Here is a 9,110-nt window from a genome sequence, read left to right as displayed (position 1 = left end):
TTTTTATGAGCTACAAAAGAGAGGGCTGTCCGCGCTGTCAACTGCCCCTCCCCCCTTAGTTGCTACTGGGATGCAGCCATAGAGAGGCCGAGAAGATCTCAACCCGACCCCGCATCATAGAAAATAGAGCGATGATCAAGTTATCTAACCAGCTATTAGTTTTTTTGAATCCGTCAGATTGTTTAACCAATCCGATTGATACATTGAGCTGTTATTCTCATTTTATTTCTCATTGGATACGTTCGTTTGCCTCTAAATTTTATTACCGACCATTACGCCGCCAATCCGGCAAATCCAGTGGAGTCCACGTTTGCGAACACGAGTGGTATTTCTTGTCATTCCCTTTCACCTGGTATAAAATTAGTTATAATCTAGGCAATGATGACAAGAAAAACTGCGGACAATTGTTACAAATTTCCATCACTGATCTTGAAAGTTCACGTTGTTATGTCACATGTCTGCAATGTGTGAGTGGGGAAATCGTCATCCATATCCGCAATATTGAGCATGATTATTTATTTAATTTCAATTTTATGCTTAGCTCTATTTTATAAAGTAATTATGCTGCAATTAATTTGCAAATTACCATTTCAATGACGGAAATTTGTCAGCTTTGTCCACAACTAAGATTAAAGAGTACAAAAAATAAGCTGCAATTAACACACCGCCATTTATTCTAGATAATATGACAGTGAATTGGACATAGTGTCAATCATTTTAATGGCGTCAAACACTAATTGAAGCAAAACAAGACTTTATATAGTTAGCGTCAGAATATTTTAATACGGATCATTCAATGCTTTATCGTTATTAAAATGGTTTTTTGATTATGTTAACAAAACCCCGCTGTGTTTTGTTTTTCTTTATGAATAAAATTGGTCTTATGATTATTTTGATAAAAATCCCTCAGTACTCTTTCATTTTATAGATAAAATAGGTTTCCGAAGTTTTCTCTACATTGACGAAGCATCTAAATTGATTAATATGATTAAAACCTGTAGATAAAAAAATTCACCATGACTAACATGTTTCTTTATGTAGTCTGATTTCTCAGATGGCTTTTCTCAGATCCAGCTGACAGAAATTGAAACATGTTGATATTATAAATTACAGTTGGTAGTGTTTCAACAAAAAATATTTTGAGGGAATTTATATGATAATCTGTCATATAGTTCATCAGTCATTTTTCTTCAGACCTTGTTCATCAGTCATTTGTAGTAGTTTTTTCTCTGTTAATCAGTTGTTTGTAGTTATTCCTCTGTTAGTGTTCACTCATTTATCAGTTTTTGCATATGGAATCTTCCCGACTCTTTAGTGATGATAGTTTCCCCTCATTCTGAAAAAAATTGAAGCAATTGAAAGCAGTTAAAACTATTAAGCTAATTTCTAACTATAAACCGCGAATAATAGTGAATTTAAAGTTGCGGATAATAGCGAAACGTATAATAATGACAAAACATCAAAAACTGCGGAAATTAGTGACGATTAAACCGCGGAAAGCAGATACTTTGGGACAGATATTAGTGACATTTTTTGGGGTAATAGTAACAAAAATCTGTCCTTTTTCTCGCGCGCCATCAAAATCCACAATCGTGGACATTTGTGACAAATTCCATGTGACTACATTTGTGACAATGTGAACAAATTTGAACTAGTTTCCGTTGCTTTTACTGGTGTCCTCGAAAACCTACTAAGCTCTATCCTAAAACATAGGAAAGCGGACGACAGTGACTTTTCAAAATGTAGAATTTGCGAAGTAATGAAGGCTCTAGCTCAAACAATCGTGGTATCTGCTGAGTTTTGAAACTTGTCTTTGTAAAATCTTCAAAACTATCAACGAAAAGCTCTTCCATTAATTTTATCAAGTGATGAGATGAGTAAACAACCAAATTTTTGAGAACCATTATACAATTTTTTTTCAATCGGACCATTAGAAAATAGTTCGTGATATTTTGCCAAGTTGAAATTAATCAAAGGTTTTACGTTTCTGAAATGTCAGGAAACCGATTAGATTGTTTTGCATCCTCCAGAGAATAAGAAACTTAATGCGATGTTGTTCATGAAACTGCTTTCTAATCAACACCTCTCTCCCATTTCTGAAAAAAAGAATGGTTTGGTAACGACTAACCAATTATTAGCGTACTTTTTCACATTTCAGATCTAGCCAAAAAGTGATAATCAAACTGCAAAGAAAGGTCTGAGTTGCCTCGGCCAAACTTGACCAAGCCTGTAAATTTGATGCGTTTTGCTAAATTAATACATGCCAATTGGGTTCGTATCAAAAGCTGGGCTGTTTCGACCAGAAATTGGTTACGGAATCCAAGCAACATTCCTCGTAAGGTGAATTACGCATTTGAGTAGTAATATAGTGAGCTACACTCCCCGGGGGGGTGAGGTCCCCCATGTATTAAGATAGGGTATAGCGTATTTTTCGGGATTTGGGTCCTCCCTAACGTATTAAGATAGGGAATGAATTAGCATGTATTAAGATTAGGTATAGCGGCGTTAATGTATTAAGATTGGGTATAGCCGCCATGTATTAAGATTAGTTATAGCCGGCGACATGTATTAAGATTATGCGCCGACATGTATTAAGATTAGTAATAGCCGCCGACATGTATTGAGATTAGTAATAGCCGCCGACATGTATTAAGATTAGTAATAGCCGCCGACATGTATTGAGATTAGTAATGGCCGCCGACATGTATTAAGATTAGTAATAGCCGCTGCCATGTATTAAGAGTAGTATAGTCGGTGCAAATGTGGGGGGTAGGTTCGGAGACGCTCCTGATTGGCTGAAATTCAGCCAATCAGGTTCGGAGACGCTCCTGATAGGCTGAAAATTTGAGGGGAAAAAATCAATGTTTGTGTAGTTATTAAGTGTTTACTTAAGAACAATAGAATTGGCGTGGGTAATTAATTGCTGTAATTATGTGAGGGGTAATTATGTGACAGGTTGAATTTTGTTTACAACTTTTATGTTATTAAATTGTGAAATTAATTGGTGGGGGTTTTCAATTACCCTAGTTATCTGAGGGGTAATTATGTGACATGTTGAATTTTTGTTTACAAATTTTAGGTCAATTGCAAAGATTGTTCCCCTAATTGTTTGAATCAATTGTGTAACAAATGTCTTTTGCGCGCTCATTAATTGGAAAAAGTCAAGATAGCAAGAGGTAGTTTTGATCTACCGTCCTCTGGGTTATGGGCCCAGCGCGCTCCCACTGCGCCATCTTGCTAATTACATGCATATATGCATTATTTTTTGTACATTATTTGAAAAAAGATGTTAAATAAAAGAAAAAAATGAATTAAAATAGTATAAAATGACAGACACAGTACAAATTATGAGCATCAAAATACAAAATTACTCAATCATTTACAATAAATTGTATAAATTTCAATGAACATCAAGGTACACTTAGCCGAGTGGTTAATAAAGTTCGATAAAAAAAAGTTTAGAAAACTCACGAGAAACAGTTACGAGAAACATATACTATCGACTTTATTAACTTCAGCTTACTAAATAACAAAATGAACACTACTACATATAGTTACTTATAAAATTTAACACGTGTACATCATGAATATTGTTCAAGTTGGTTTGGAAAAACTTAAATAGTTGAAATGCTGCAAAAATTGCGTAGAATCCACACAAATTCTGCATCTTCTGAGGTGGTCGATGTATTATTTTTTGGTACTTTTTACCTAAAAATTTGTAATGTGTTACTGATCGAGCCAGAGAATCCGCATAATAGTAACTTCTGTTGAGTCGAGCAATCAATATCCAATGTTCACCGACTTCTTTACTCGAAGCAGTGTTAATGATTGCAAAGCTGAATTTGGGTAAATTTGGAATGAAATCTGCTGGAAACGATCCAATGTATTTGAATTTTAGCTCAGGAATGCGTTCAATAATTTGTTGAAGAGATTGATTATCCATGACAAATAATCTTCTGTTTCATTTCGCAAGCTCCGTTTGAACAGGGATTTCTCACATTACAATCAAGTTGAAATGATTCGTTCTTTTCAATAAAGCAACAATCTTTAGATTGGGGAATTTTACGTATCAGATCTCCTGTAGATTTACTTACTCTGTCTTCACTATTACCTGTGACATCGGGATGAAAGATAATAATGATGATTAAAAGTCCCAGGAATACTGCACAAATAAGGTATACATATAAGTTTGGAGTAGGTCTACCCCAATTTTCATCCATTCCCTATCTTGATATTATAGTGTGGAAAGGGTTGCAACTGGGCGATGAAAGTACATATCCAACAAATGTTCCAACGCAGAAGGCAATAATATAAAAACCATAAAAAATTGAGAAGAAAATTAAAAAATCTTGATTAATGCAGAGTTCTTCAGACATTCTTAGCAACTGTTCCAAACTGATCAATTTAAACTGTTGAGATTCGTTCTCCGAGAACAATTAACTCGGTAACATTGGTTAGCGGACGTTCAAAGAACATTTCTAAACGAAGACTTTCCCCACTGAGTTCAGGATAATGAACATTTTCACCAGCATCTTGGAGTGATGTGAGATCGAATACAAGCACATAATGATCTGTGAAGAAATCATTCGGTAACTCAGGAATTTCTTCGTTGAAGTTCATTGCCTTCATTGTTGTAACATAAGCTCTACAATTGTCGGTTGTATCAATTGAGACAACAGCTCTCCCCCCTCGAACAATTCTCAGCTCCCGCAGTCCAAAATTTCGATAATGAAAAGGTTTTTCTTGAAAATGTCCGGTGAATGCTGAATTAGTGTTCATTGCTATTGCAATTCGTCTGATTGGGGCATTATTGAAAACATTTTCCTGAATAAATTGATTTTGTCCAGAAGGAATAATAAATGTTCGCGCAATTGTCTCCATAAAATTATAGCAAGCTGGTTGATGTGTTAGTTGATACTTGATTGTCTGGTGATAGACCTCATTAACGACAACACGTCTCGTAAAAAGTGAACAGTCAAGAACTCTAAGGGAAACATGTGGATTGTAGGAAATCATGTAAAAATTTGGTCTCGCTCGAATCAATTTGAGTCTAATTTTTGTATTTGGAAGTAATAATTTTTCACATTGAAATAAGTCGATTGCAAGTTTACCATATAAGGTAACCCCATCTTTCAACAAAAGCTCTTCTTCCCTATCTATGAACGGACTTTTTTCATAATCACTAGGATCTTTCTCAAATTCGTATCCATGACAAGCCAAAATTCCTTCATTATTCATTGTAGAAGCATTGAATTCATTGGATATCAGAGCTTTGTGGCCATAGAGTCCGTTAGAGTTGTACACTTGTTGATTGTTTAAATACACTTCGCAGTTGGAGAAAAGAGAGTGTAACAAGTTGTTGACATGAGTCAAATATTGTAAATCATCATCAGTGAAAGTCATACCCATATCTGGTTTTCCATGCTCCTCTTTTTTCATGAAATCGTCAAATAATCTTCCCTTTTGTAATCCAACTTTAATTTGTAAATGAATATCTCTCATATCGAGATAAATACTTCTATCTGTTTCAAATTCAAATTCAATGCTGCTTTCATCCAATGTAGTGCTGGGATAAACTTCTTGAATATGGGATGATTCAATTGGTTCCAAAACCGGAATTTTGTCAGAAATCTCCAAGCAAGAATTTGTAAAGTGTCCATAACGGAAATTACTGTCATTTGTTGATCTGGTATTCATTTTAGTTTGGTAAAAATATCCCTCCTAGTTCGACGACGTCGACTGATTTTTGGCGAGCGTTTTCGAATAATACGTCGTTTTCTAGGTTTTCCTCCTCCTAGTTGTTTACGTAAAGTTTTCTTTCCAACATCTGTGGCTGCAGATTTGAACTTTTTCCTTCCAGCTAATACATTTCCGATTTCTGGCGCAGCTAATTCAATCAAGTCAGCACCAACTCTTTTAGCTGCTGGTACAACATATCGTCTCAAAAAAGGAATTGCAGTTCTCCCAATTGTTTGTGCTAAAGCTCCAAATCCTCTTCCCCTTTGTCTTGAATAACCACGAAAATACGGTAAATCACTGTCTGCAACCATTTTTTGTAAACTTAATTTTAAAAATGATTGTCTGAAGCTCTTCTGAACATCAATACAGCTCTTGTTACACCTACCGAATTGAAGGGAACTTTTTCACCGTATGAGTCGCGGAGCTCAAGTTTAATGCTGTGGAAAGAATTTTTAAGAATTTTTTTAAATTGTAGATTTGGGAAGTTTTGATAATTCATATATTGTCCAGTAGATATTATGTCTCCATTCTTAATTTTAGAAATAAACGGAATACATCTCAAAAGCGCGGCTTTTGTATCACCTACAATATTGTATTCAACAATATCACTGTATATCATGAGAGTATGAATTCGAACAATATCATAGGGAAATTTAGGAAAATGTGGTCCAGCACCACTCATAAAACACCCATTCCGTAAACAGCTTCCTCACACCCAAATACGTGACAGAGATCAGTACTGAAGATAACTAGTAACGAGTTTTCATTAGGAAGGCTTAGGGATATTCTCTGTGTAATTCTGTTGACTTTTAATTTGATTGGGGTTTTCTCATACTTTTCTCTTTCCTGAATTTGTTTGTTCATTTCGTTCACAATATCAGATATTGATGGATATAGTCCTGCATCAATTGTATAATAATCGGAAGGTTTTGTATCTGGAGTTGCAGCATCTAGATAGAAAAATTTTCCATCTGTAATATTCTGGTACAAAGATGGATTTGATAGTTCGGTTATTGCCACCTCCCATTCTCCTTCAAGGTTAATCTGTTCGGGAAGGAAATTGGTAAAAGAACTCCATGTATTATTTGGATAACAATCAAAGGATGTGTTGGAAACCAGCTCTACCGTAAAAGAGTTCATCACTAAATGATACACTTTGAGAGCTCTTGTTCATAAAATTTTCCTAGTATTTCATCACCCTGCTCTCCCTTGAGGTTGTATGTTGGAGGTTTGTACGTAGCAATCTTAACAATTTCAAAGATTTCACTCGTGAACTGTGACTTGTATCCTTTTCTAAAAGGAATATCGTATTTCGAAATTCGTACTTTATCCCCTACTTTAAACCGAGGTTTTTTGTATTGTCTGATCGGATTTTTGTATAAAATTGATAAAAAGTCTTTGTTTTTTACCTCTTTTGGAGCTTTACCTGTAGATCTGTTTACTCTACTATTCATTGTATTTAGGAAAGATCCCATTTTTACAAGGTACTTATGCCCGTTTTCTTCCATGAAGCGATAAATAATGTTTTTCAAAGATCTGATAGCTCTCTCAGCTACGGCAGCTTTTGTTTCACTTCTCGTTGAATAAATTTTAATTTTCTTTTCTCCACAAAATTTCCGAAATTCGCCACCAAACTCTGTTCCTTGATCAACCCATACTTTTTGTGGGATGTTGTTTTTTCGTAGCATTTTTTTGAAAGCTGCTACAGCATCTGTAGAATACTTTGATTTCATTTGTTGAACACGGACAAAACGAGAAAATACATCAACGCAGATTAATAGATACTTTACTCCGTTATTAAACTCTGACAATTTGTCCATAAAAGCTAAATCAAGACACCAAATTTCTTTTATCCGCTTTGCAAATGCAGGTATTCGTCTAAAATGTCGATTTGCTTGACGGTATTTTGTATAGGAATTTTTAGTGTGGAGAAAGGAAATAACCTTGCCTCTTGATAAACCGCTCGCTTTTTGAAGATTTCTAACCGATCCAAATGCAGCTTTTCCTTCTTTGTATAATCGATGAAGTTTCGCTTTTTCAGATTTTGAAAGGGATCCAACTCCCTCTGTCTTTGCTTTTGGCATCCTTGTTTACAATTTTGCTCGGACTTATCCCTGTAGCATCAAGTATTGTGTAATATATATCAGAAAATGCAATATTTTTTCTCTTCAATGCGTAAATAAAATCGGTAAATGCTACATTTGTATCTCTTCCATCCAGTAAAATGGAGTCACTGTGGGACAGCTTGATTCGAGGACATTTGAGTATTTGATCTACAACTGACTCGTTTTTGAATGATTTTGTGTTAGTGGTGATGTCCTTGTGAAGAGAATCTAAATTTTGTGGAACGAAGTTAACTTTTTCCTCACTCTCGTCCAATTTATACACATGTAATTTGAATTTTTGTTCGTAAAGCTGTTGAGGAATCAAAACAAACTGTTCCATTTCAAGAAAGACGGTTAATGATAGACGGAGTCAGAATTGATATAAGTTCTATTCCTTTCCTTGAACTTAAAATTGCTCTCCTTTTATTTATTCCAGTTCTTTTTAGAATAAGCTGATGAATTTCGTCTTGATACTTTTTTACGTGTCGTTTTTGAATATCTTGCAGTTCTCCTCTGAGCATGTTTACGATGCACTCGTTTACGAACTGAATAAATTCTTTCGGACAATTTTTTAGGTAAGTTCTTTTGAAGTTCCGGGAATAACTTTGGAACGTTGTCAGAGTAGAGAGATGTTGTGTGCTCATCACTCAAAAATGTGGTCTGCTGTTTATGTTGTGGAAGGAAAAAAGTTGAAGGAATCGATCCACTATTTGTACAAAATCGAAGAGAGTCGACTGTTTTGGGAGTTAAATCAATAAGTAAATGACCATAAGGAATAGAAGTTGCTTTGGTATACCAATCTTTTAATTGTGAACCTAATCCCAACTGTTGGCTCAGAGTGTTTATTTGCAGTACATCTCTAGGAGATTTGAACAAGACGATATGAGTATTTTGTAACTCTATATCTCTTCCTAATCTACTCTGATGAAATAAATTGTGTTTGATGTATATTGTGCTGAGTCCTTTATGTCTTCCAGCTGTTGCAATTTTAACGAAATCTTTAGAGCTGTAAATCTCCTCACAAGAGTCGTCAAAAATTAACAGATACTTTGTTCCGTTATTTGGGATGTTTTGAATAAACTCAAAGTCAACTCCTTCTATGAACTCAATATTTTTAACATCTTTAGACATTAAACCATAAAGAGATTGATAATGTTGATAGAAGTAGTAAATTTTGTCGAACTCTGGTTGAAAAGTTCCAATTGTTAACCATTCATGTATAAGATGAGATTTCCCAGATCCGCTTGGACCAACCAATGAAATAAA

General features: G+C 34.9%; 1 non-coding gene across 1 annotated transcript; it reads right to left on the bottom strand.

The window, feature by feature from the left end:
• Nucleotides 1–3,167: 3,167 nt before the first annotated feature.
• Trnam-cau (transfer RNA methionine (anticodon CAU)) lies at nt 3,168–3,239 on the bottom strand. Its single transcript has one exon. It is a non-coding gene; the product is annotated as a tRNA-Met (tRNA).
• Nucleotides 3,240–9,110: the final 5,871 nt, after the last annotated feature.

Source organism: Convolutriloba macropyga, chromosome 1 (genome assembly GCF_964194025.1).
Source record: "Convolutriloba macropyga chromosome 1, txConMacr16.3, whole genome shotgun sequence".
Classification (NCBI taxonomy): Eukaryota; Metazoa; Xenacoelomorpha; order Acoela; family Convolutidae; genus Convolutriloba; species Convolutriloba macropyga.
The sequence above is the reverse complement of the archived record's forward strand: the minus strand, read 5'-3'. Positions and strand labels throughout refer to the sequence as shown.